Below are 25,928 nucleotides of genomic sequence, written 5' to 3' on the forward strand. Positions count from 1 at the left end.
ATAACTGCTGATCAAAAATGCTTATTGAAATATTTAACCAGCAACCAAATTCAATGTTGAGTCTGCTCAGCTAGCTATGCAGACCTTGAAGGGTATCTACACTCAAAAAACATTAAATCCTTTTTACCTGTAATCCTTACATGGTTATCACATATTAGCTAAATAATTGCTTAAACCTGATATAGGACTTGCACTCGAAATCAGCAGCCGGAAAACTCAGACAGGGATGTTGCATTCAAGAGGAATGTTGGAAATATCTGACACAGGTTAGCAACATTATCATGATAGTATGAAATAAGATGAATATCTACACTGTTCAGCACTCTAAACATTAAATACATTTTAGAAAATATTTTGGTCTTTAGTTTGTATTGCAATAAACAGTTACTATTTCACACAGGGTGCAATTGTCCCCACATTTTTTTGCACCTCACACAATGAGGATGCTATTTCTGAAATCAGTATAACATTTTGGCTCTTACTCTACAATACTCTGTATATACATCCTACTAAAAAAAGAAAGACATAATAGATTTGTTTCATCACAGATTGTAGCTTTTAAAACATGAAAGTATTCTACAAGTTGTACTGTCGATACAAAAGCTTGCTGCTTCAGTGGCTCTGTGGCGCAATGGATAGCGCATTGGACTTCTAGTAGGTTGTAGTTATTCAAAGGTTGTGGGTTTGAGTCCCACCAGAGTCATTCTTTAGCTTCAAATGCAAACATTTAAAATTTACTTAAAATGATACATAACATAGACATTGTATATGGGAGACCTATATACTATATATACAAAGTAATTATAGGCTGTTGACATAAAAATCATTTAAATGTAAGACCAGTTACAAATCAATTTTAGATACTTTAAATCAATAACTGGTAATAAAAATGTGGATGGTTATTTTTAACCAGCAATGAAAATATTATGTTGAGTCTGCTCACGTAGGAATACAAAGCTTAAATTGTATCTACAGTACACTCAAAAATCATAAAAAAATCCTTATATGGGTATTACAAATAACCTACACAATTGCTAAAACCTGATATAGGACTTGCACTTGAAAACAGCAAGAGGAAGACTCAGACATAGCTTTTGCATTTGGGAGAAATGTTATAAATATCTGACACTCGATAGCCATGTAATTATTATAATATAAATTAATATAAATATCTATACTGGTAAAAATGCAAAACCTATATAAATGTTACCAAAATGTTTCTGTCTTCAGTTTCTTTGCAACAAACACTCAATCAGACATGGTGCAATTGTCCCCATATTGATTTACACCTCACACAAAGTGGAAGCTATTCCTGAAATCATTACAAAAATTTGAATCTCACTCTACGATACTCTCTTTACAGCCTACTTAAAAAATAGAAAAATAAAAAGATTAGTTTCATCACAGATTGTCATTTAAAACATAAGAGTATTCAACACATTGTACTGTTGATACAAAAACGTGGTACATCAGTGGCTCTGTGGTGCAATGGACAGCGCATTTGACTTCTAGTAGGTTGTAGTTATTCAAAGGTCTTGTGTTCGAGTCCCACCAGAGTCGTTCTTTAGTTCCAAATGCAAACATTTAAACTTTACTTACAATAATACATAACGTAGACACTGTATATAAGAGGCTTATTTACTATATATATATATACAAAGTAAAATCTTTTCAATGTAAGATCACCAATTACAAATCAATTTTCGATACTTTAAATCAATAACTGCTGATCAAAAATGCTTATTGTTATATTTAACCAGCAACCAAATTCAATGTTGAGTCTGCTCAGCTAGCTATGCAGACCTTGAAGGGTATCTACACTCAAAAAACATTAAATCCTTTTTACCTGTAATCCTTACATGGTTATCACATATTAGCTAAATAATTGCTTAAACCTGATATAGGACTTGCACTCGAAATCAGCAGCCGGAAAACTCAGACAGGGATGTTGCATTCAAGAGGAATGTTGGAAATATCTGACACAGGTTAGCAACATTATCATGATAGTATGAAATAAGATGAATATCTACACTGTTAAGCACTCTAAACATTAAATACATTTTAGAAAATATTTTGGTCTTTAGTTTGTATTGCAATAAACAGTTACTATTTCACACAGGGTGCAATTGTCCCCACATTTTTTTGCACCTCACACAATGAGGATGCTATTTCTGAAATCAGTATAAAATTTTGGCTCTTACTCTACAATACTCTGTATATACATCCTACTAAAAAAAGTAAGACATAATAGATTTGTTTCATCACAGATTGTAGCTTTTAAAACATGAAAGTATTCTACAAGCTGTACTGTCAATACAAACACTTGCTGCTTCAGTGGCTCTGTGGCGCAATGGATAGCGTATTGGACTTCTAGTAGGTTGTAGTTATTCAAAGGTTGTGGGTTCGAGTCCCAGCAGAGTCATTCTTTAGCTTCAAATGCAAACATTTAAAATTTACTTAAAATGATACATAACATAGACATTGTATGTGGGAAACCTATATACTATATATACAAAGTAATTATAGGCTGTTGACATAAAAATCATTTAAATGTAAGACCAGTTACAAATCAATTTTAGATACTTTAAATCAATAACTGGTAATAAAAATGTGGATGGTTATTTTTAACCAGCAATCAAAATATTATGTTGAGTCTGCTCACGTAGGAATACAAAGCTTAAAGTGTATCTACAGTACACTCAAAAATCATAAAAAATCCTTAGATGTGTATTACAAATAACCTACACAATTGCTAAAACCTGATATAGGACTTGCACTTGAAAACAGCAAGAGGTAGACTCAGACATAGCTGTTGCATTTGGGAGAAATGTTATAAATATCTGACACTCGATAGCCATGTAATTATTATAATATAAATTAATATAAATATATATACTGGTAAAAATACAAAACCTATATAAATGTTACCAAAATGTTTCTGTCTTCAGTTTCTTTGGAACAAACACTCAATCAGACATGGTGCAATTGTCCCCATATTGATTTGCACCTCACACAAAGTGGGAGCTATTTCTGAAATCATTACAAAAATTTTACTCTCACTCTACGATACTCTCTTTACAGCATACTTAAAAAATAGAAAAATAAAAAGATTAGTTTCATCACAGATTGTGTCATTTAAAACATAAGAGTATTCAACACATTGTACTGTTGATACAAAAGTATGATACATCAGTGGCTCTGTGGCGCAATGGATAGCGCATTGGACTTCTAGTAGGTTGTAGTTATTCAAAGGTTGTGGGTTCGAGTCCCACCAGAGTCGTACTTTAGTTTCAAATGCAAAGATTTAAAGTTTACTTACAATAATACATAACGTAGACATTGTATACAGGAGACTTATTTACTATATATATATATACAAAGTAATGATAGGCTGGTGACATAAAAATCTTTTCAATGTAAGATCACCAATTACAAATCAATTTTCGATACTTTAAATCAATAACTGCTGATCAAAAATGCTTATTGAAATATTTAACCAGCAACCAAATTCAATGTTGAGTCTGCTCAGCTAGCTATGCAGACCTTGAAGGGTATCTACACTCAAAAAACATTAAATCCTTTTTACCTGTAATCCTTACATGGTTATCACATATTAGCTAAATAATTGCTTAAACCTGATATAGGACTTGCACTCGAAATCAGCAGCCGGAAAACTCAGACAGGAATGTTGCATTCAAGAGGAATGTTGGAAATATCTGACACAGGTTAGCAACATTATCATGATAGTATGAAATAAGATGAATATCTACACTGTTCAGCACTCTAAACATTAAATACATTTTAGAAAATATTTTGGTCTTTAGTTTGTATTGCAATAAACAGTTACTATTTCACACAGGGTGCAATTGTCCCCACATTTTTTTGCACCTCACACAATGAGGATGCTATTTCTGAAATCAGTATAAAATTTTGGCTCTTACTCTACAATACTCTGTATATACATCCTACTAAAAAAAGTAAGACATAATAGATTTGTTTCATCACAGATTGTAGCTTTTAAAACATGAAAGTATTCTACAAGCTGTACTGTCAATACAAACACTTGCTGCTTCAGTGGCTCTGTGGCGCAATGGATAGCGTATTGGACTTCTAGTAGGTTGTAGTTATTCAAAGGTTGTGGGTTCGAGTCCCAGCAGAGTCATTCTTTAGCTTCAAATGCAAACATTTAAAATTTACTTAAAATGATACATAACATAGACATTGTATGTGGGAAACCTATATACTATATATACAAAGTAATTATAGGCTGTTGACATAAAAATCATTTAAATGTAAGACCAGTTACAAATCAATTTTAGATACTTTAAATCAATAACTGGTAATAAAAATGTGGATGGTTATTTTTAACCAGCAATCAAAATATTATGTTGAGTCTGCTCACGTAGGAATACAAAGCTTAAAGTGTATCTACAGTACACTCAAAAATCATAAAAAATCCTTAGATGTGTATTACAAATAACCTACACAATTGCTAAAACCTGATATAGGACTTGCACTTGAAAACAGCAAGAGGTAGACTCAGACATAGCTGTTGCATTTGGGAGAAATGTTATAAATATCTGACACTCGATAGCCATGTAATTATTATAATATAAATTAATATAAATATATATACTGGTAAAAATACAAAACCTATATAAATGTTACCAAAATGTTTCTGTCTTCAGTTTCTTTGGAACAAACACTCAATCAGACATGGTGCAATTGTCCCCATATTGATTTGCACCTCACACAAAGTGGGAGCTATTTCTGAAATCATTACAAAAATTTTACTCTCACTCTACGATACTCTCTTTACAGCATACTTAAAAAATAGAAAAATAAAAAGATTAGTTTCATCACAGATTGTGTCATTTAAAACATAAGAGTATTCAACACATTGTACTGTTGATACAAAAGTATGATACATCAGTGGCTCTGTGGCGCAATGGATAGCGCATTGGACTTCTAGTAGGTTGTAGTTATTCAAAGGTTGTGGGTTCGAGTCCCACCAGAGTCGTACTTTAGTTTCAAATGCAAAGATTTAAAGTTTACTTACAATAATACATAACGTAGACATTGTATACAGGAGACTTATTTACTATATATATATATACAAAGTAATGATAGGCTGGTGACATAAAAATCTTTTCAATGTAAGATCACCAATTACAAATCAATTTTCGATACTTTAAATCAATAACTGCTGATCAAAAATGCTTATTGAAATATTTAACCAGCAACCAAATTCAATGTTGAGTCTGCTCAGCTAGCTATGCAGACCTTGAAGGGTATCTACACTCAAAAAACATTAAATCCTTTTTACCTGTAATCCTTACATGGTTATCACATATTAGCTAAATAATTGCTTAAACCTGATATAGGACTTGCACTCGAAATCAGCAGCCGGAAAACTCAGACAGGAATGTTGCATTCAAGAGGAATGTTGGAAATATCTGACACAGGTTAGCAACATTATCATGATAGTATGAAATAAGATGAATATCTACACTGTTCAGCACTCTAAACATTAAATACATTTTAGAAAATATTTTGGTCTTTAGTTTGTATTGCAATAAACAGTTACTATTTCACACAGGGTGCAATTGTCCCCACATTTTTTTGCACCTCACACAATGAGGATGCTATTTCTGAAATCAGTATAACATTTTGGCTCTTACTCTACAATACTCTGTATATACATCCTACTAAAAAAAGAAAGACATAATAGATGTGTTTCATCACAGATTGTAGCTTTTAAAACATGAAAGTATTCTACAAGTTGTACTGTCGATACAAAAGCTTGCTGCTTCAGTGGCTCTGTGGCGCAATGGATAGCGCATTGGACTTCTAGTAGGTTGTAGTTATTCAAAGGTTGTGGGTTTGAGTCCCACCAGAGTCATTCTTTAGCTTCAAATGCAAACATTTAAAATTTACTTAAAATGATACATAACATAGACATTGTATATGGGAGACCTATATACTATATATACAAAGTAATTATAGGCTGTTGACATAAAAATCATTTAAATGTAAGACCAGTTACAAATCAATTTTAGATACTTTAAATCAATAACTGGTAATAAAAATGTGGATGGTTATTTTTAACCAGCAATGAAAATATTATGTTGAGTCTGCTCACGTAGGAATACAAAGCTTAAATTGTATCTACAGTACACTCAAAAATCATAAAAAAATCCTTATATGGGTATTACAAATAACCTACACAATTGCTAAAACCTGATATAGGACTTGCACTTGAAAACAGCAAGAGGAAGACTCAGACATAGCTTTTGCATTTGGGAGAAATGTTATAAATATCTGACACTCGATAGCCATGTAATTATTATAATATAAATTAATATAAATATCTATACTGGTAAAAATGCAAAACCTATATAAATGTTACCAAAATGTTTCTGTCTTCAGTTTCTTTGCAACAAACACTCAATCAGACATGGTGCAATTGTCCCCATATTGATTTACACCTCACACAAAGTGGGAGCTATTCCTGAAATCATTACAAAAATTTGAATCTCACTCTACGATACTCTCTTTACAGCCTACTTAAAAAATAGAAAAATAAAAAGATTAGTTTCATCACAGATTGTCATTTAAAACATAAGAGTATTCAACACATTGTACTGTTGATACAAAAACGTGGTACATCAGTGGCTCTGTGGTGCAATGAACAGCGCATTTGACTTCTAGTAGGTTGTAGTTATTCAAAGGTCTTGTGTTCGAGTCCCACCAGAGTCGTTCTTTAGTTCCAAATGCAAACATTTAAACTTTACTTACAATAATACATAACGTAGACACTGTATATAGGAGGCTTATTTACTATATATATATATACAAAGTAAAATCTTTTCAATGTAAGATCACCTATTACAAATCAATTTTCGATACTTTAAATCAATAACTGCTGATCAAAAATGCTTATTGTTATATTTAACCAGCAACCAAATTCAATGTTGAGTCTGCTCAGCTAGCTATGCAGACCTTGAAGGGTATCTACACTCAAAAAACATTAAATCCTTTTTACCTGTAATCCTTACATGGTTATCACATATTAGCTAAATAATTGCTTAAACCTGATATAGGACTTGCACTCGAAATCAGCAGCCGGAAAACTCAGACAGGGATGTTGCATTCAAGAGGAATGTTGGAAATATCTGACACAGGTTAGCAACATTATCATGATAGTATGAAATAAGATGAATATCTACACTGTTAAGCACTCTAAACATTAAATACATTTTAGAAAATATTTTGGTCTTTAGTTTGTATTGCAATAAACAGTTACTATTTCACACAGGGTGCAATTGTCCCCACATTTTTTTGCACCTCACACAATGAGGATGCTATTTCTGAAATCAGTATAAAATTTTGGCTCTTACTCTACAATACTCTGTATATACATCCTACTAAAAAAAGTAAGACATAATAGATTTGTTTCATCACAGATTGTAGCTTTTAAAACATGAAAGTATTCTACAAGCTGTACTGTCAATACAAACACTTGCTGCTTCAGTGGCTCTGGGCGCAATGGATAGCGTATTGGACTTCTAGTAGGTTGTAGTTATTCAAAGGTTGTGGGTTCGAGTCCCAGCAGAGTCATTCTTTAGCTTCAAATGCAAACATTTAAAATTTACTTAAAATGATACATAACATAGACATTGTATGTGGGAAACCTATATACTATATATACAAAGTAATTATAGGCTGTTGACATAAAAATCATTTAAATGTAAGACCAGTTACAAATCAATTTTAGATACTTTAAATCAATAACTGGTAATAAAAATGTGGATGGTTATTTTTAACCAGCAATGAAAATATTATGTTGAGTCTGCTCACGTAGGAATACAAAGCTTAAATTGTATCTACAGTACACTCAAAAATCATAAAAAAATCCTTATATGGGTATTACAAATAACCTACACAATTGCTAAAACCTGATATAGGACTTGCACTTGAAAACAGCAAGAGGAAGACTCAGACATAGCTTTTGCATTTGGGAGAAATGTTATAAATATCTGACACTCGATAGCCATGTAATTATTATAATATAAATTAATATAAATATCTATACTGGTAAAAATGCAAAACCTATATAAATGTTACCAAAATGTTTCTGTCTTCAGTTTCTTTGCAACAAACACTCAATCAGACATGGTGCAATTGTCCCCATATTGATTTACACCTCACACAAAGTGGGAGCTATTCCTGAAATCATTACAAAAATTTGAATCTCACTCTACGATACTCTCTTTACAGCCTACTTAAAAAATAGAAAAATAAAAAGATTAGTTTCATCACAGATTGTCATTTAAAACATAAGAGTATTCAACACATTGTACTGTTGATACAAAAACGTGGTACATCAGTGGCTCTGTGGTGCAATGGACAGCGCATTTGACTTCTAGTAGGTTGTAGTTATTCAAAGGTCTTGTGTTCGAGTCCCACCAGAGTCGTTCTTTAGTTCCAAATGCAAACATTTAAACTTTACTTACAATAATACATAACGTAGACACTGTATATAGGAGGCTTATTTACTATATATATATATACAAAGTAAAATCTTTTCAATGTAAGATCACCAATTACAAATCAATTTTCGATACTTTAAATCAATAACTGCTGATCAAAAATGCTTATTGTTATATTTAACCAGCAACCAAATTCAATGTTGAGTCTGCTCAGCTAGCTATGCAGACCTTGAAGGGTATCTACACTCAAAAAACATTAAATCCTTTTTACCTGTAATCCTTACATGGTTATCACATATTAGCTAAATAATTGCTTAAACCTGATATAGGACTTGCACTCGAAATCAGCAGCCGGAAAACTCAGACAGGGATGTTGCATTCAAGAGGAATGTTGGAAATATCTGACACAGGTTAGCAACATTATCATGATAGTATGAAATAAGATGAATATCTACACTGTTAAGCACTCTAAACATTAAATACATTTTAGAAAATATTTTGGTCTTTAGTTTGTATTGCAATAAACAGTTACTATTTCACACAGGGTGCAATTGTCCCCACATTTTTTTGCACCTCACACAATGAGGATGCTATATCTGAAATCAGTATAAAATTTTGGCTCTTACTCTACAATACTCTGTAAATACATCCTACTAAAAAAAGAAAGACATAATAGATTTGTTTCATCACAGATTGTAGCTTTTAAAACATGAAAGTATTCTACAAGTTGTACTGTCGATACAAACGCTTGCTGCTTCAGTGGCTCTGTGGCGCAATGGATAGCGCATTGGACTTCTAGTAGGTTGTAGTTATTCAAAGGTTGTGGGTTCAAGTCCCAGCAGAGTCATTCTTTAGCTTCAAATGCAAACATTTAAAATTTACTTAAAATGATACATAACATAGACATTGTATATGGGAGACCTATATACTATATATACAAAGTAATTATAGGCTGTTGACATAAAAATCATTTAAATGTAAGACCAGTTACAAATCAATTTTAGATACTTTAAATCAATAACTGGTAATAAAAATGTGGATGGTTATTTTTAACCAGCAATCAAAATATTATGTTGAGTCTGCTCACGTAGGAATACAAAGCTTAAAGTGTATCTACAGTACACTCAAAAATCATAAAAAATCCTTATATGTGTATTACAAATAACCTACACAATTGCTAAAACCTGATATAGGACTTGCACTTGAAAACAGCAAGAGGAAGACTCAGACATAGCTGTTGCATTTGGGAGAAATGTTATAAATATCTGACACTCGATAGCCATGTAATTATTATAATATAAATTAATATAAATATATATACTGGTAAAAATACAAAACCTATATAAATGTTACCAAAATGTTTCTGTCTTCAGTTTCTTTGGAACAAACACTCAATCAGACATGGTGCAATTGTCCCCATATTGATTTGCACCTCCCACAAAGTGGGAGCTATTTCTGAAATCATTACAAAAATTTTACTCTCACTCTACGATACTCTCTTTACAGCATACTTAAAAAATAGAAAAATAAAAAGAATAGTTTCATCACAGATTGTGTCATTTAAAACATAAGAGTATTCAACACATTGTACTGATGATACAAAAGTATGATACATCAGTGGCTCTGTGGCGCAATGGATAGCGCATTGGACTTCTAGTGGGTTGTAGTTATTCAAAGGTTGTGGGTTCGAGTCCCACCAGAGTTGTTCTTTAGTTTCAAATGCAAAGATTTAAAGTTTACTTACAATAATACATAACGTAGACATTGTATACAGGAGACTTATTTACTATATATATATATATATATATATATATACAAAGTAATGATAGGCTGGTGACATAAAAATCTTTTCAATGTAAGATCACCAATTACAAATCAATTTTCGATACTTTAAATCAATAACTGCTGATCAAAAATGCTTATTGTTATATTTAACCAGCAACCAAATTCAATGTTGAGTCTGCTCAGCTAGCTATGCAGACCTTGAAGGGTATCTACACTCAAAAAACATTAAATCCTTTTTACCTGTAATCCTTACATGGTTATCACATATTAGCTAAATAATTGCTTAAACCTGATATAGGACTTGTACTCGAAATCAGCAGCCGGAAAACTCAGACAGGGATGTTGCATTCAAGAGGAATGTTGGAAATATCTGACACAGGTTAGCAACATTATCATTATAGTATGAAATAAGATGAATATCTACACTGTTAAGCACTCTAAATATTAAATACATTTTAGAAAATATTTTGGTCTTTAGTTTGTATTGCAATAAACAGTTACTATTTCACACAGGGTGCAATTGTCCCCACATTTTTTTGCACCTCACACAATGAGGATGCTATTTCTGAAATCAGTATAAAATTTTGGCTCTTACTCTACAATACTCTGTATATACATCCTACTAAAAAAAGAAAGACATAATAGATTTGTTTCATCACAGATTGTAGCTTTTAAAACATGAAAGTATTCTACAAGTTGTACTGTCGATACAAACACTTGCTGCTTCAGTGGCTCTGTGGCGCAATGGATAGCGCATTGGACTTCTAGTAGGTTGTAGTTATTCAAAGGTTGTGGGTTTGAGTCCCACCAGAGTCATTCTTTAGCTTCAAATGCAAACATTTAAAATTTACTTAAAATGATACATAACATAGACATTGTATATGGGAGACCTATATACTATATATACAAAGTAATTATAGGCTGTTGACATAAAAATCATTTAAATGTAAGACCAGTTACAAATCAATTTTAGATACTTTAAATCAATAACTGGTAATAAAAATGTGGATGGTTATTTTTAACCAGCAATGAAAATATTATGTTGAGTCTGCTCACGTAGGAATACAAAGCTTAAAGTGTATCTACAGTACACTCAAAAATCATAAAAAAATCCTTAGATGTGTATTACAAATAACCTACACAATTGCTAAAACCTGATATAGGACTTGCACTTGAAAACCGCAAGAGGAAGACTCAGACATAGCTGTTGCATTTGGGAGAAATGTTATAAATATCTGACACTCGATAGCCATGTAATTATTATAATATAAATTAATATAAATATCTATACTGGTAAAAATACAAAACCTATATAAATGTTACCAAAATGTTTCTGTCTTCAGTTTCTTTGCAACAAACACTCAATCAGACATGGTGCAATTGTCCCCATATTGATTTGCACCTCACACAAAGTGGGAGCTATTTCTGAAATCATTACAAAAATTTTACTCTCACTCTACGATACTCTCTTTACAGCATACTTAAAAAATAGAAAAATAAAAAGATTAGTTTCATCATAGATTGTGTCATTTAAAACATAAGAGTATTCAACACATTGTACTGTTGATACAAAAATATGATACATCAGTGGCTCTGTGGCGCAATGGATAGCGCATTGGACTTCTAGTAGGTTGTAGTTATTCAAAGGTTGTGGGTTCGAGTCCCACCAGAGTAGTTCTTTAGTTTCAAATGCAAAGATTTAAAGTTTACTTACAATAATACATAACGTAGACATTGTATACAGGAGACTTATTTACTATATATATATACAAAGTAATGATAGGCTGGTGACATAAAAATCATTTAAATGTAAGACCAGTTACAAATCAATTTTCGATACTTTAAATCAATAACTGTTAATAAAAATGTGGATGGTTATTTTTAACCAGCAATCAAAATATTATGTTGAGTCTGCTCACGTAGGAATACAAAGCTTGAAGTGTATCTACAGTACACTCAAAAATCATAAAAAATCCTTAGATGGGTATTACAAATAACCTACACAATTGCTAAAACCTGATATAGGACTTGCACTTGAAAACAGCAAGAGGAAGACTCAGACATAGCTTTTGCATTTGGGAGATATGTTATAAATATCTGACACTCGATAGCCATGTCATTATTATAATATAAATTAATATAAATATCTATACTGGTAAAATACAAAACCTATATAAATGTTACCAAAATGTTTCTGTCTTCAGTTTCTTTGCAACAAACACTCAATCAGACATGGTGCATTTGTCCCTATATTGATTTGCACCTCACACAAAGTGGGAGCTATTTCTGAAATCATTACAAAAATTTTACTCTCACTCTACGATACTCTCTTTACAGCATACTTAAAAAATAGAAAAATAAAAAGATTAGTTTCATCACAGATTGTGTCATTTAAATCATAAGAGTATCCAACACATTGTACTGTTGATACAAAAATATGATACATCAGTGGCTCTGTGGCGCAATGGATAGCGCGTTGGACTTCTAGTAGGTTGTAGTTATTCAAAGGTTGTGGGTTCGAGTCCCACCAGAGTCGTTCTTTAGTTTCAAATGCAAACATTTAAACTTTACTTACAATAATACATAACGTAGACATTGTATACAGGAGACTTATTTACTATATAGATATCCAAAGTAATGATAGGCTGGTGACATAAAAATCTTTTCAATGTAAGATCACCAATTACAAATCAATTTTCGATACTTTAAATCAATAACTGCTGATCAAAAATGCTTATTGAAATATTTAACCAGCAACCAAATTCAATGTTGAGTCTGCTCAGCTAGCTATGCAGACCTTGAAGGGTATCTACACTCAAAAAACATTAAATCCTTTTTACCTGTAATCCTTACATGGTTATCACATATTAGCTAAATAATTGCTTAAACCTGATATAGGACTTGCACTCGAAATCAGCAGCCGGAAAACTCAGACAGGGATGTTGCATTCAAGAGGAATGTTGGAAATATCTGACACAGGTTAGCAACATTATCATGATAGTACGAAATAAGATGAATATCTACACTGTTCAGCACTCTAAACATTAAATACATTTTAGAAAATATTTTGGTCTTTAGTTTGTATTGCAATAAACAGTTACTATTTCACACAGGGTCCAATTGTCCCCACATTTTTTTGCACCTCACACAATGAGGATGCTATTTCTGAAATCAGTATAACATTTTGGCTCTTACTCTACAATACTCTGTATATACATCCTACTAAAAAAAGAAAGACATAATAGATTTGTTTCATCACAGATTGTAGCTTTTAAAACATGAAAGTATTCTACAAGTTGTACTGTCAATACAAAAGCTTGCTGCTTCAGTGGCTCTGTGGCGCAATGGATAGCGCATTGGACTTCTAGTAGGTTGTAGTTATTCAAAGGTTGTGGGTTTGAGTCCCACCAGAGTCATTCTTTAGCTTCAAATGCAAACATTTAAAATTTACTTAAAATGATACATAACATAGACATTGTATATGGGAGACCTATATACTATATATACAAAGTAATTATAGGCTGTTGACATAAAAATCATTTAAATGTAAGACCAGTTACAAATCAATTTTAGATACTTTAAATCAATAACTGGTAATAAAAATGTGGATGGTTATTTTTAACCAGTAATCAAAATATTATGTTGAGTCTGCTCACGTAGGAATACAAAGCTTAAAGTCTATCTACAGTACACTCAAAAATCATAAAAAAATCCTTAGATGGGTATTACAAATAACCTACACAATTGCTAAAACCTGATATAGGACTTGCACTTGAAAACCGCAAGAGGAAGACTCAGACATAGCTGTTGCATTTGGGAGAAATGTTATAAATATCTGACACTCGATAGCCATGTAATTATTATAATATAAATTAATATAAATATCTATACTGGTAAAAATGCAAAACCTATATAAATGTTACCAAAATGTTTCTGTCTTCAGTTTCTTTGCAACAAACACTCAATCAGACATGGTGCAATTGTCCCCATATTGATTTGCACCTCACACAAAGTGGGAGCTATTCCTGAAATCATTACAAAAATTTGAATCTCACTCTACGATACTCTCTTTACAGCCTACTTAAAAAATAGAAAAATAAAAAGATTAGTTTCATCACAGATTGTCATTTAAAACATAAGAGTATTCAACACATTGTACTGTTGATACAAAAACGTGGTACATCAGTGGCTCTGTGGTGCAATGGACAGCGCATTTGACTTCTAGTAGGTTGTAGTTATTCAAAGGTCTTGTGTTCGAGTCCCACCAGAGTCGTTCTTTAGTTCCAAATGCAAACATTTAAACTTTACTTACAATAATACATAACGTAGACACTGTATATAGGAGACTTATTTACTATATATATATATACAAAGTAAAATCTTTTCAATGTAAGATCACCAATTACAAATCAATTTTCGATACTTTAAATCAATAACTGCTGATCAAAAATGCTTATTGTTATATTTAACCAGCAACCAAATTCAATGTTGAGTCTGCTCAGTTAGCTATTCAGACCTTGAAGGGTTTCTACACTCAAAAAACATTAAATCCTTTTTACCTGTAATCCTTACATGGTTATCACATATTAGCTAAATAATTGCTTAAACCTGATATAGGACTTGCACTCGAAATCAGCAGCCGGAAAACTCAGACAGGGATGTTGCATTCAAGAGGAATGTTGGAAATATCTGACACAGGTTAGCAACATTATCATTATAGTATGAAATAAGATGAATATCTACACTGTTAAGCACTCTAAACATTAAATACATTTTAGAAAATATTTTGGTCTTTAGTTTGTATTGCAATAAACAGTTACTATTTCACACAGGGTGCAATTGTCCCCACATTTTTTTGCACCTCACACAATGAGGATGCTAGTTCTGAAATCAGTATAAAATTTTGGCTCTTACTCTACAATACTCTGTATATACATCCTACTAAAAAAAGAAAGACATAATAGATTTGTTTCATCACAGATTGTAGCTTTTAAAACATGAAAGTATTCTACAAGTTGTACTGTCGATACAAAACGCTTCTTGCTTCAGTGGCACTGTGTCGCAATGGATAGCGCATTGGACTTCTAGTAGGTTGTAGTTATTCAAAGGTTGTGGGTTCGAGTCCCACCAGAGTCATTCTTTAGCTTCAAATGCAAACATTTAAAATTTACTTAAAATGATACATAACATAGACATTGTATATGGGAGACCTATATACTATACTAGGTGCTTCATCGCGCCCTACGGGCGCTCTTCACACCGTCGCAAGGGGCTACGCCCCCTTAACCCTTGCATGCCTTTCTGGGGTTCAATATTTGTGTTATATGGAGTATCACCTGCATTCCTTTGTTAGTGGTTAAATATTGCACAATGAAAGGGTGTGCGATGGTGAAGGAGGCGCAGCCCCTTGCGACGGCGTGAACCGCACCTGCAGGCCACAATGTACAGAATGTAGCGGGTGCGGGGGGTACTGCGGATGGTGTCTGTAGATGCTGCGGATGGAGGGGGGGTGGAAGTGGGGGTGGGGCCCGGATGGGGAAGGGTTGGGAGGTGCTGCGGATGGGGGAGGGGCAGAGGAGTGGGGGATGCAGATGAGGGAGGGGTCCGGAGGCACTGAAGGTGGGGGAGGGGCAGGGGTGCCAAGGGTGGGGGAGGGGCTGGTGTGGGGATGTTGCAGATGGGTGAAGGGTTCCGGAGGTGCTGTGGGATGGGAAGGGGCGGGAGTGCTGCTGGTGGGGTAGGGGTCCGCAGGTGCCATGGGTAGGGGAGGGGCAGGTACGGGTGTTGCGGCGGATGGGGAAGGAGGTCCGGAGGTGCTGCAGGTGGTGGAGGGGCAGGTGCGGGGGTGCCATTGGTGGGGGAGGGGTGGGTGAGGGGGGGACCGCGGATGGAGGAGGGTGTCTGCAGATGCTGCGGGTGGAGGGGGGCAGGTGTGGGGGAGACATATAAGGGGGGTGAACAGATGAGGGGGCCTGGAGATTGCTGGGGGTGGTGAAGGGGCGGAGGAGTGGGAGCCGCGGGTGGTGTAGGGGGTCTGGAAGCACAGCATGTGGGGGAGGGGTGGAGTGCCGCATGTGGTGGAGGGGAAGGTGCAGAGGTGTGGTGCATTGGGGAGAGGTCTGGAGGTGCTGCGGGTACTGTACCTGCCAAAAAGGTAGTTTGAGGGTATGCAGTAACAGGGCCAGGACAGGGGTGACAGGGTCAGAACAGGGTTGACTGGGCCAGGACAGGGGTGACAGGGTCAGAACAGGGGTGACAGGGTCAGAACAGGGGTGACGGGGCCAGGACACGGGCGACGAGGCCAGGACAGAAATGACAGGGACAGGATAGGGGTGACAGGGTCAGTGTAGGGGCGGCAGGACCAGGACAGGGGTGACAGGGCCAGTATAGGGTTGACAGGGCAAGCACAGGGGTGACAGGGCCAGGATAGGGGTAGCAGGGCCAGCATAAGGGTGACAGGGCCAGGATAAGGGTGAAAGGGCCAGGATAAGGGTGAAAGGGCCAGGATAAGGGTGGCAGGTCAAGGCCAGGGTGACAGGGACATGACAGAACACAGGGCACGGGAGAGATTGGTATTAGGGACAGAACAGTGGTGACAGACAGATGTGTCTTACCGGAGTCACTGCTGCTGGCTGCTGCTGGTCCACTCCAACCTGTTGGGATCTGCTGCTGGTGGAGACTTGGCATGGCTGACTCTCTTAGGCTGTAGTACTGCTTCCTCTGCCCGTCCGCATCACTCCCCCCCTCCTCAGTCACACACCGCAGACCTCGCGCAGCTGCCGGGCACTGTGGTAAGGTGAGACTGGGAGTCTGGTTAGCCCCCAGGAGATGCTGCGGCTGGAGGGAGGAGGGGGTCATAGCATTCACGTGGCGCGGACCTCACGGCTGCTGGGCACTATGGTAAGGGGAGACTGGGAGTAACTGGTTAGCTCCCAGGAGACGCTGCTGCTGGAGGGAGGAGGGGGTCAGAGCCTGCAAGCAGCGCGGACTTCTGCAGCGCTACCCGCCGGCTAAAGTGTGTGAAGGAGCTGGGCGCACCTCACTGTGGGTGGCAGCGCTGCAGCTAGCGGTGGGGTTGCCGGGGCTGGAGATAACAGAGGCAGTACGGAAAGTGCACAGCGGCTGGTGACCCACAAAACTACAGCTAAGAAGCATGGAGTGTGCCAGAAAGTGACGCTCCTCCCCGCCAGAGAGACCCTGCTGAGTATGCTGATGTGGGGGTTAAGTATGGCATACCCCCTCACACACCCCCATACCTCCCAAATGTCCCAATTTTCGCGGGACAGTCCCATTTTTGGGGGTCTGTCCCGCTGTCCCACCCGCGGGTCGCAGTGTCCTGCGGTGGGGGGGGGGGGGAGGCAGTTGGAAAGCTCCTGTACTCGCTGTTCTGCTTAGCAGAGCAGCGGTGAATAGTGGAGACAGAGGGGTGTTACGGATTAAGGGGGGGTTCCAGCAGCCGAGCCTGATTAAGGGGGGGGGGCAGGCGGTACGTACCGTTGGCCCCACAGTTTTAGGGGTCCCCCCGGCTCGAGTAGCTCTGTCCCAGCTCAGAAGCTCCCCCAGCAACAACGGCAGCATTGTGCTACAGTCAGCACACGCTGCTGCGTGTTGGCAGGTCTGTGGTGTTGCAGGGAGGCAGCAGTCTCCCTGCTTTCTTCTGCCTGTGCGGGTGTGTAGGGGGGAGCGACCACCTCCTCTGAATTTAGCCCTAGCTGAGGGGCCAAAATTCCATTTAAAAAAAAAAAAAAAAAAAACCCGGAATTTGCATAAGGGGGCGTGGCCTCGCGTAGCGCGATTAGGTCACGCCCCCAACCCCACAGCAGGCACAGCAATGAGATAGGGCTCCCCTGTCTCAAGCACCCTGTGCCCCCCGGACTCATAATCAGCCCCTGGGGGCATGCCAGCAGCTCACAGAGCGCTGGGCATGCCCCCTCACTGACGAAAACGGGGCCCTCCCATGAAGCCACGCCCCCTTTTCGCTGTGTGTGTGTGTGTGTGTGTGTGTGTGTGTGTGTGTGTGTGTGTGTGTGTGTGTGTGTGTGTGTGTGTGTGAGTGAGATAGCTGGGAGGTATGCACCCCTGCCTGTGCCATGTCCATACCATCTGCTTGACTGCTTCTGCAGCTGCTCCTAGTGTCCTATAGATTTGGCCAGATCTGTGACTCATTTGACTAACTCCGCCCACTGTTGTGACTCCGCCCAGCGTTAGCAAATGAATCACAAAATCACAGATCTGGGCTATTATATAGGAGATATACAAAGTAATTATAGGCTGTTGACATAAAAATCATTTAAATGTAAGACAAGTTACAAATCAATTTTAGATACTTTAAATCATTAACTGGTAATAAAAATGTGGATGGTTACTTTTAACCAGCAATCAAAATATTATGTTGAGTCTGCTCACGTAGGAATACAAAGCTTAAAGTGTATCTACAGTACACTCAAAAATCATAAAAAATCCTTAGATGGGTATTACAAATAACCTACACAATTGCTAAAACCTGATATAGGACTTGCACTTGAAAACAGCAAGAGGAAGACTCAGACATAGCTGTTGCATTTGGGAGAAATGTTATAAATATCTGACACTCGATAGCCATGTAATTATTATAATATAAATTAATATAAATATATATACTGGTAAAAATACAAAACCTATATAAATGTTACCAAAATGTTTCTGTCTTCAGTTTCTTTGCAACAAACACTCAATCAGACATGGTGAAATTGTCCCCATATTGATTTGCACCTCACACAAAGTGGGAGCTATTTCTGAAATCATTACAAAAATTTTACTCTCACTCTACGATACTCTCTTTACAGCATACTTAAAAAATAGAAAAATAAAAAGATTAGTTTCATCACACATTGTGTCATTTAAAACATAAGAGTATTCAACACATTGTACTGTTGATACAAAAATATGACACATCAGTGGCTCTGTGGCGCAATGGATAGCGCACTGGACTTCTAGTAGGTTGTAGTTATTCAAAAGTTGTGGGTTCGAGTCCCACCAGAGTCATTCTTTAGTTTCAAATGCAAAGATTTAAAGTTTACTTACAATAATACATAACGTAGACAATGTATACAGGAGACTTATTTACTATATATATATATATATATATATATACAAAGTAATGATAGGCTGGTGACATAAAAATCTTTTCAATGTAAGATCACCAATTACAAATCAATTTTCGATACTTTAAATCAATAACTGCTGATCAAAAATGCTTATTGTTATATTTAACCAGCAACCAAATTCAATGTTGAGTCTGCTCAGCTAGCTATGCAGACCTTGAAGGGTATCTACACTCAAAAAACATTAAATCCTTTTTACCTGTAATCCTTACATGGTTATCACATATTAGCTAAATAATTGCTTAAACCTGATATAGGACTTGCACTCGAAATCAGCAGCCGGAAAACTCAGACAGGGATGTTGCATTCAAGAGGAATGTTGGAAATATCTGACACAGGTTAGCAACATTATCATTATAGTATGAAATAAGATGAATATCTACACTGTTAAGCACTCTAAACATTAAATACATTTTAGAAAATATTTTGGTCTTTAGTTTGTATTGCAATAAACAGTTACTATTTCACACAGGGTGCAATTGTCCCCACATTTTTTTGCACCTCACACAATGAGGATGCTATTTCTGAAATCAGTATAAAATTTTGGCGCTTACTCTACAATACTCTGTATATATATCCTACTAAAAAAAGAAAGACATAATAGATTTGTTTCATCACAGATTGTAGCTTTTAAAACATGAAAGTATTCTACAAGTTGTACTGTCGATACAAACGCTTGCTGTTTCAGTGGCTCTGTGGCGCAATGGATAGCGCATTGGACTTCTAGTAGGTTGTAGTTATTCAAAGGTTGTCGGTTCGAGTTCCACCAGAGTCGTTCTTTAGTTTCAAATGCAAACATTTAAAGTTTACTTACAATAATACATAACGTAGACATTGTATACAGGAGACTTATTTACTATATATATATATACAAAGTAATGATAGGCTGGTGACATAAAAATCATTTAAATGTAAGACCAGTTACAAATCAATTTTAGATACTTTAAATCAATAACTGTTAATAAAATTGTGGATGGTTATTTTTAACCAGCAATGAAAATATTATGTTGAGTCTGCTCACGTAGGAATACAGAGCTAAAAGTGTATCTACAGTACACTCAAAAATCATAAAAAATCCTTAGATGGGTATTACAAATAACCTACACAATTGCTAAAACCTGATATAGGACTTGCACTTGAAAACAGCAAGAGGAAGACTCAGACATAGCTGTTGCATTTGGGAGAAATGTTATAAATATCTGACACTCGATAGCCATGTAATTATTATAATATAAATTAATATAAATATCTATACTGGTAAAAATACAAAACCTATATAAATGTTACCAAAATGTTTCTGTCTTCAGTTTCTTTGCAACAAACACTCAATCAGACATGGTGCAATTGTCCCCATATTGATTTGCACCTCACACAAAGTGGGAGCTATTTCTGAAATCATTACAAAAATTTTACTCTCACTCTACGATACTCTCTTTACAGCATACTTAAAAAATAGAAAAATAAAAAGATTAGTTTCATCACAGATTGTGTCATTTAAAACATAAGAGTATTCAACACATTGTACTGTTGATACAAAAATATGATACATCAGTGGCTCTGTGGCGCAATGGATAGCGCATTGGACTTTTAGTAGGTTGTAGTTATTCAAAGGTTGTGGGTTCGAGTCCCACCAGAGTCGTTCTTTAGTTTCAAATGCTAAGATTTAAAGTTTACTTACAATAATACATAACGTAGACATTGTATACAGGAGACTTATTTACTATATAGATATACAAAGTAATGATAGGCTGGTGACTTAAAAATCTTTTCAATGTAAGATCACCAATTACAAATCAATTTTCGATACTTTAAATCAATAACTGCTGATCAGAAATGCTTATAGTTTTATTTAACCAGCAACCAAATTCAATGTTGTGTCTGCTCAGCTAGCTATGCAGACCTTGAAGGGTATCTACACTCAAAAAAACATTAAATCCTTTTTACCTGTAATCCTTACATGGTTATCACATATTAGCTAAATAATTGCTTAAACCTGATATAGGACTTGCACTCGAAATCAGCAGCCGGAAAACTCAGACAGGGATGTTGCATTCAAGAGGAATGTTGGAAATATCTGACACAGGTTAGCAACATTATCATTATAGTATGAAATAAGATGAATATCTACACTGTTAAGCACTCTAAACATTAAACACATTTTAGAAAATAATTTGGTCTTTAGTTTGTATTGCAATAAACAGTTACTATTTCACACAGGGTGCAATTGTCCCCACATTTTTTTGCACCTCACACAATGAGGATGCTATTTCTGAAATCAGTATAAAATTTTGGCTCTTACTCTACAATACTCTTTATATACATCCTACTAAAAAAAAGAAAGACATAATAGATTTGTTTCATCACAGATTGTAGCTTTTAAAACATGAAAGTATTCTACAAGTTGTACTGTCGATACAAACGCTTGCTAATTCAGTGGCTCTGTGGCGCAATGGATAGCACATTGGACTTCTAGTAGGTTGTAGTTATTCAAAGGTTGTGTGTTCGAGTCCCACCAGAGTCATTCTTTAGCTTCAAATGCAAACATTTAAAATGATACATAACATAGACATTGTATATGGGAGACCTATATACTATATATACAAAGTAATTATAGGCTGTTGACATAAAAATAATTTAAATGTAAGACCAGTTACAAATCAATTTTAGATACTTTAAATCAATAACTGGTAATAAAAATGTGGATGGTTATTTTTAACCAGCAATGAAAATATTATGTTGAGTCTGCTCACGTAGGAATACAAAGCTTAAAGTGTATCTACAGTACACTCAAAAATCATAAAAAAATCCTTAGATGGGTATTACAAATAACCTACACAATTGCTAAAACCTGATATAGGACTTGCACTTTAAAACAGCAAGAGGAAGACTCAGACATAGCTGTTGCATTTGGGAGAAATGTTATAAATATCTGACACTCGATAGCCATGTAATTATTATAATATAAATTAATATAAATATCTATACTGGTAAAAATACAAAACCTATATAAATGTTACCAAAAATGTTTCTGTCTTCAGTTTCTTTGCAACAAACACTCAATCAGACATGGTGCAATTGTCCCCATATTGATTTGCACCTCACACAAAGTGGGAGCTATTTCTGAAATCATTACAAAAATTTTACTCTCACTCTACGATACTCTCTTTACAGCATACTTAAAAAATAGAAAAATAAAAAGATTAGTTTCATCACAGATTGTGTCATTTAAAACATAAGAGTATTCAACACATTGTACTGTTGATACAAAAATATGATACATCAGTGGCTCTGTGGCGCAATGGATAGCGCATTGGACTTTTAGTAGGTTGTAGTTATTCAAAGGTTGTGGGTTCGAGTCCCACCAGAGTCGTTCTTTAGTTTCAAATGCAAAGATTTAAAGTTTACTTACAATAATATATAACGTAGACATTGTATACAGGATACTTATTTACTATATAGATATACAAAGTAATGATAGGCTGGTGACATAAAAATCTTTTCAATGTAAGATCACCAATTACAAATCAATTTTCGATACTTTAAATCAATAACTGCTGATCAGAAATGCTTATAGTTTTATTTAACCAGCAACCAAATTCAATGTTGAGTCTGCTCAGCTAGCTATGCAGACCTTGAAGGGTATCTACAATCAAAAAAACATTAAATCCTTTTTACCTGTAATCCTTACATGGTTATCACATATTAGCTAAATAATTGCTTAAACCTGATATAGGACTTGCACTCGAAATCAGCAGCCGGAAAACTCAGACAGGGATGTTGCATTCAAGAGGAATGTTGGAAATATCTGACACAGGTTAGCAACATTATCATTATAGTATGAAATAAGATGAATATCTACACTGTTAAGCACTCTAAACATTAAATACATTTTAGAAAATATTTTGGTCTTTAGTTTGTATTGCAATAAACAGTTACTATTTCACACAGGGTGCAATTGTCCCCACATTTTTTTGCACCTCACACAATGAGGATGCTATTTCTGAAATCAGTATAAAATTTTGGCTCTTACTCTACAATACTCTGTATATACATCCTACTAAAAAAAGAAAGACATAATAGATTTGTTTCATCACAGATTGTAGCTTTTAAAACATGAAAGTATTCTACAAGTTGTACTGTCGATACAAATGCTTGCTGCTTCAGTGGCTCTGTGGCGTAATGGATAGCGCATTGGACTTCTAGTAGGTTGTAGTTATTCAAAGTGTGGGTTCGAATCCCACCAGAGTCATTCTTTAGCTTCAAATGCAAACGTTTAAAATTTACTTAAAATGATACATAACATAGACATTGTATATGGGAGACCTATATACTATATATACAAAGTAATTATAGGCTGTTGACATAAAAATCATTTAAATGTAAGAACAGTTACAAATCAATTTTAGATACTTTAAATCAATAACTGGTAATAAAAATGTGGATGGTTATTTTTAACCAGCAATGAAAATATTATATTGAGTCTGCTCACGTAGGAATACAAAGCTTAAAGTGTATCTACAGTACACTCAAAAAAAAGAACGAGAGACTGTATAGGATAGAGTGAATATAAGCACCCTGTTTGTTATGTAGCTAAGCTAGTTAGAGCTGGTTTTTGTGTTGATATTTTTTAATATAGTAGGTGTTGATGTATGTCAGTTAAGCATTATCCAATAGGGAGTAGTTAGGTAGGCGGGTTCCCTGTTTGTTAGGTAGCTAAGCTAGTTAGATCTGGTTTTGTGTTGATATTTTCTAATAGGTTGTTAATAGATGTCAATCAAGCATTATCCAATAGGGAGTAGTTAGGTAGGCGGGGTAGATTAGTTTATTTAAGTGCTGGCAGAGGATTCAAATTCCTCTTGCCATTTTGTGATCCCTGGGGCTGGTAAAGTATTTAGTATCACTCCACAGGTGTTTCATATACTGCTAATTGGTTTAAGATAAATTTATTCCTTGATAATATTATTAACACTTACGTAGTAAAGCATATTAAATTTGGTGGCTTGTATATTGGAGGTTTATTTGGTAAAAAGAAAAAATTGTTAGGTAATTTTAAGGGTTAGGCTTAGGTAGGGTTTTTGCTGCCACTTAAGTACTTTAGGTATTATAATGCCTCGCCCCCGCCGCAGTGCGCCCCCTCCCCGCCGCTTGGTTGAGGTATCCAGACCTCTTTCTGCAGCCGCTGCCTCTCCGGCCGTGAGGGGAGCGTGGCGTTTCTCTGTGAGGGGAGCCGGTCACGCGGCTCCCAGCGCTCGCGCGGCTTCCAGCACTTGCGCGGCTCCGTCGGAGGCAGCGGTGACGAGTCACCCGCCTCCCTCTCCGTCTCCCTCAGTGCTGCGGGCCTGGCTGTCGGGAGCGACAGCCAGCCCTGCGAGCACACCCCGCCGGCCATCCCCAGCATTAAGCAGCGGGTCCGGTGCGTCGGCACCCGCTGCTCCAAGCCCCGCCCCCGTTGCCATGACAACGGACCCGGCGGCCGTTAGCCCCTCTCCCACAGCTTTAGGAGCTGGGGAGGGGAGAGCAGTGGCAGGGATAGGCGAGCAGCCATTAGTAACCCAAGGGAGAGGCAATATATTAGCCTCTCCCATTGTGGGTGAAAGTAATAATAATTTAAATGTGGTGTGGGCAACAGGGAATATGAGGAGTTCCCCAGGGCCTGCAGTGGCAGGTTTGGGTACGACATGGGGATTGTTTGCAATCCCCCCCCTCCCCCTTTTTCCCATCAATTTAATGTGCAGACAAGGGGGAATTTTCAACCCCAGCAAGGGTCCTGGTCCCCGTATTTTAGTCAAGGGGCACAAGAAAATGTCGCGCAGCTGCCTTTAACAAGACAGCAGCATTTCTTTAACCCTCAATATACCCAGCAGTTAGGTAATTTATATCAACCGTTTGCTTTTCCACAGTTTATGCATATTCCGAGCCCCCCGCAGGTGGGCCCTCAATATGGGCATTGGTTTCAGCCTGCGCCTAATCAGTTTATGGGTGTTCATCAGATAGGGATGCCGCCTCTGCCACTAGTTCCTCCACCAGCTAGGCCCCCATCACCAGGGCAGTCAGAGAGTCAGACAAACGTGCACTCTCAAGCACATGCATCATCGGTAGCAGCCGATGGGTCAGACGGGGCGGGGCAGGCAGGAAGTAACGCTGTTTTATTGAGTCCGCAGGTGTTAGCGTCTCACGCAGCTTTGTTAGATTCGTCAGCAGACGTTGGGATTTTGCAGGATCAACAATCATCGAGTCAAGTTGCGGCGGGCGCGTCGCACAACGTGGGACAGGAGACCGCAGGAGACGCAGGCGAAGGTCCTTCTACATCAGGAGCTGGTAATATAATTACAGAAATTCAGCTTAGCGCAAAATCTTCGCATTCTGACGAATCGTCGGATACGTCTAGCTCGCTGGAGAATCCGCGTAAATTTATGCGGACATTCGTTCTGCATCTTAGGGGAAAGCGTAAGGTTTCAAAGGTAGGGCGCAGTTTAGCGGGCAGTTCGGCTCCAGATGCGTCAGGCGA

The 25,928-nt window shown here is 36.7% G+C and overlaps 16 non-coding genes across 16 annotated transcripts; all 16 read left to right on the forward strand.

Moving 5' to 3' along the window:
• Positions 1–617: 617 nt before the first annotated feature.
• TRNAR-UCU (transfer RNA arginine (anticodon UCU)) lies at positions 618–703 on the forward strand. The gene is given in 2 exon segments: positions 618–654; positions 668–703. It is a non-coding gene; the product is annotated as a tRNA-Arg (tRNA).
• A 1,633-nt stretch (positions 704–2,336) lies between these two features.
• TRNAR-UCU (transfer RNA arginine (anticodon UCU)) lies at positions 2,337–2,422 on the forward strand. Its single transcript is given in 2 exon segments — positions 2,337–2,373; positions 2,387–2,422. It is a non-coding gene; the product is annotated as a tRNA-Arg (tRNA).
• Positions 2,423–3,194: 772 nt separating this feature from the next.
• Positions 3,195–3,280, forward strand: TRNAR-UCU (transfer RNA arginine (anticodon UCU)). Its single transcript is given in 2 exon segments — positions 3,195–3,231; positions 3,245–3,280. It is a non-coding gene; the product is annotated as a tRNA-Arg (tRNA).
• Positions 3,281–4,076: 796 nt separating this feature from the next.
• On the forward strand, positions 4,077–4,162 carry TRNAR-UCU (transfer RNA arginine (anticodon UCU)). The gene is given in 2 exon segments: positions 4,077–4,113; positions 4,127–4,162. It is a non-coding gene; the product is annotated as a tRNA-Arg (tRNA).
• A 772-nt stretch (positions 4,163–4,934) lies between these two features.
• TRNAR-UCU (transfer RNA arginine (anticodon UCU)) lies at positions 4,935–5,020 on the forward strand. Its single transcript is given in 2 exon segments — positions 4,935–4,971; positions 4,985–5,020. It is a non-coding gene; the product is annotated as a tRNA-Arg (tRNA).
• A 796-nt stretch (positions 5,021–5,816) lies between these two features.
• Positions 5,817–5,902, forward strand: TRNAR-UCU (transfer RNA arginine (anticodon UCU)). The gene is given in 2 exon segments: positions 5,817–5,853; positions 5,867–5,902. It is a non-coding gene; the product is annotated as a tRNA-Arg (tRNA).
• A 3,351-nt stretch (positions 5,903–9,253) lies between these two features.
• On the forward strand, positions 9,254–9,339 carry TRNAR-UCU (transfer RNA arginine (anticodon UCU)). Its single transcript is given in 2 exon segments — positions 9,254–9,290; positions 9,304–9,339. It is a non-coding gene; the product is annotated as a tRNA-Arg (tRNA).
• A 772-nt stretch (positions 9,340–10,111) lies between these two features.
• On the forward strand, positions 10,112–10,197 carry TRNAR-UCU (transfer RNA arginine (anticodon UCU)). Its single transcript is given in 2 exon segments — positions 10,112–10,148; positions 10,162–10,197. It is a non-coding gene; the product is annotated as a tRNA-Arg (tRNA).
• Positions 10,198–11,007: 810 nt separating this feature from the next.
• TRNAR-UCU (transfer RNA arginine (anticodon UCU)) lies at positions 11,008–11,093 on the forward strand. The gene is given in 2 exon segments: positions 11,008–11,044; positions 11,058–11,093. It is a non-coding gene; the product is annotated as a tRNA-Arg (tRNA).
• Positions 11,094–11,866: 773 nt separating this feature from the next.
• Positions 11,867–11,952, forward strand: TRNAR-UCU (transfer RNA arginine (anticodon UCU)). The gene is given in 2 exon segments: positions 11,867–11,903; positions 11,917–11,952. It is a non-coding gene; the product is annotated as a tRNA-Arg (tRNA).
• A 775-nt stretch (positions 11,953–12,727) lies between these two features.
• TRNAR-UCU (transfer RNA arginine (anticodon UCU)) lies at positions 12,728–12,813 on the forward strand. The gene is given in 2 exon segments: positions 12,728–12,764; positions 12,778–12,813. It is a non-coding gene; the product is annotated as a tRNA-Arg (tRNA).
• Positions 12,814–13,607: 794 nt separating this feature from the next.
• On the forward strand, positions 13,608–13,693 carry TRNAR-UCU (transfer RNA arginine (anticodon UCU)). The gene is given in 2 exon segments: positions 13,608–13,644; positions 13,658–13,693. It is a non-coding gene; the product is annotated as a tRNA-Arg (tRNA).
• A 5,522-nt stretch (positions 13,694–19,215) lies between these two features.
• Positions 19,216–19,301, forward strand: TRNAR-UCU (transfer RNA arginine (anticodon UCU)). The gene is given in 2 exon segments: positions 19,216–19,252; positions 19,266–19,301. It is a non-coding gene; the product is annotated as a tRNA-Arg (tRNA).
• Positions 19,302–20,973: 1,672 nt separating this feature from the next.
• TRNAK-UUU (transfer RNA lysine (anticodon UUU)) lies at positions 20,974–21,059 on the forward strand. Its single transcript is given in 2 exon segments — positions 20,974–21,010; positions 21,024–21,059. It is a non-coding gene; the product is annotated as a tRNA-Lys (tRNA).
• Positions 21,060–22,704: 1,645 nt separating this feature from the next.
• TRNAK-UUU (transfer RNA lysine (anticodon UUU)) lies at positions 22,705–22,790 on the forward strand. Its single transcript is given in 2 exon segments — positions 22,705–22,741; positions 22,755–22,790. It is a non-coding gene; the product is annotated as a tRNA-Lys (tRNA).
• A 795-nt stretch (positions 22,791–23,585) lies between these two features.
• Positions 23,586–23,669, forward strand: TRNAR-UCU (transfer RNA arginine (anticodon UCU)). Its single transcript is given in 2 exon segments — positions 23,586–23,622; positions 23,636–23,669. It is a non-coding gene; the product is annotated as a tRNA-Arg (tRNA).
• The last annotated feature ends 2,259 nt before the right edge of the window (positions 23,670–25,928 follow it).

The sequence above is a fragment of the Pseudophryne corroboree genome, chromosome 4 (assembly GCF_028390025.1).
Source record: "Pseudophryne corroboree isolate aPseCor3 chromosome 4, aPseCor3.hap2, whole genome shotgun sequence".
Taxonomy (NCBI): domain Eukaryota; kingdom Metazoa; phylum Chordata; class Amphibia; order Anura; family Myobatrachidae; genus Pseudophryne; species Pseudophryne corroboree.